We start from the raw sequence: 1862 nt of genomic DNA on the forward strand, positions 1-1862 counted from the left end.
AAAAAAAAAATTGCATTAGATTCATATCTAAATTTTATCTCAAATTATTAATATTTTTTATACTACTGTATTGTAATGTGTTTAAAAAAATATAATGATCATTTAAAAAGTAAGATATTATAAAAAAAGTAAAAAAAATTAACAAATATGTGAGGATGGAGATGGAAAGCCTAATCTACATATTTGTATTTTCCTCTTTCTATGCAGTTTAATTTTATTTTCCTTAGTATATAACTAGAGTAACAATCAAAAAGAAAAGGGAATTGAAAAAGAATAAGAAAAAAGGTTAATAATCTTCTATTTTTGCAGCTCAATCACTCATTTTGCTTTAAAAATAAACATTTTTATCATTATATTATTTCTTCTTCATATTCCTCTCTAATTCATAATAAATAAAAAGTTAGGATTAATAATAAAAATGAATCAATGATCACACAAGATAACCTTTCCCAAACATGGTTATAATATAATTTTAATGTATAATTAGTAATTTGATTAGACAATCATTAAAATTAAGAAGGAAAACTCGTTGCAGTTTGGGGCTTACTTGAATTGGAGACATAATGGCTTATCCATTTATGCACTAGACTCAAAATATTTACTAAACTTCAAAATTATTTGAAAAAATAAATATTCTCATTCTGATTCTATTAGAAGTGCTCAAAATCCATATTTGCATTGATACATATGATCTATGATCTATAGAATAGAAGGGCCTATTTATCATTTTTATATAAATAAATTGTTCTATTTTCATAGATATGATATAAGAGAAAATCAAATCCTTCTTCATTCACCAGTTCTTAAACTTTCAACATAGAATAATGTTGTTTGGTATCTTGCAAGGCTCATACCCTTGAGTAGTTCATGGATTCAATCTATCTCTGCAATATTTTTTTATTCTCATTCCTTTAATCAATTTTAATTTCCAAGAAGTTGAAGTTCAAAATTTGGAGATCCTGAAGGACCTGCATAAGCTCTTTAGATGGGAATAGTTGAAATAAGCTAATAAGATTAATTAGAAATCAGAAGCGAGAAAATTTGTTCCTTTTGTAATAATGGATATTCATGAATGCACATAGATGAATTGAGAAAAAGATGCTTGAATAAAAAAAAACACTTCTTTTAATATATATTGTGACAAAATAAATGTTTAGAAAAATGAACTGGTCGATTCTACTGATGCGCCCCTAGCGTATGTTGTTTTTCTACGTGTTTTATGTTAGTTTAAATCCCTGATACAATGCCAAAAATTTGACTCGTCCCAAAATTACGCAGTAATTTAGTTTTCAAAAATATGGTCAAAAACTTGACTCAATTTATATTAAGTAATTAATGTGCAAAATTGAAATGTTATAAAATATAGCAAATAGTTCACACACTATGGGTTCTACGCAAGTGCACGCATTGCTTCAAGTAATATATGACTTTCTGATTAAGCCCCAATTATTGATCCCACGAGGAAGCGATGAAAGAGGTCCTTAGTCAAATTCCAGTCTACTCTTATTAGTCTTTAGTTTGGAATGTCGATTAAAATGGTGTTTTATGTAGCAACTACTCCTAAATGCGAATGTTAAATGTAAGGATAATAGCTATTCCTAAATGTAAATATTAATTCTAAAGATACCCCTTTCTGGATGAATTGGTTTAGAGAATTTTAAGATGTTAAAAACTACTATTCTAATGTAGTGAATTGGATAATGTAAATGAATGAGATATATTAAATATTGTAAGTGTCAAATATGAGCAATTTTAATTCTCTACCCTCAGTCAAGTGTTATAGAGAATCGTTGACTAATCTTAAGTTTAGTCTTTAAATTTGTGGTTAGACTGGGAGGATACTGACGCTCACGCCAGAGCTC

Source organism: Phalaenopsis equestris, unplaced genomic scaffold (genome assembly GCF_001263595.1).
Source record: "Phalaenopsis equestris unplaced genomic scaffold, ASM126359v1 Scaffold000676, whole genome shotgun sequence".
NCBI lineage: Eukaryota > Viridiplantae > Streptophyta > Magnoliopsida > Asparagales > Orchidaceae > Phalaenopsis > Phalaenopsis equestris.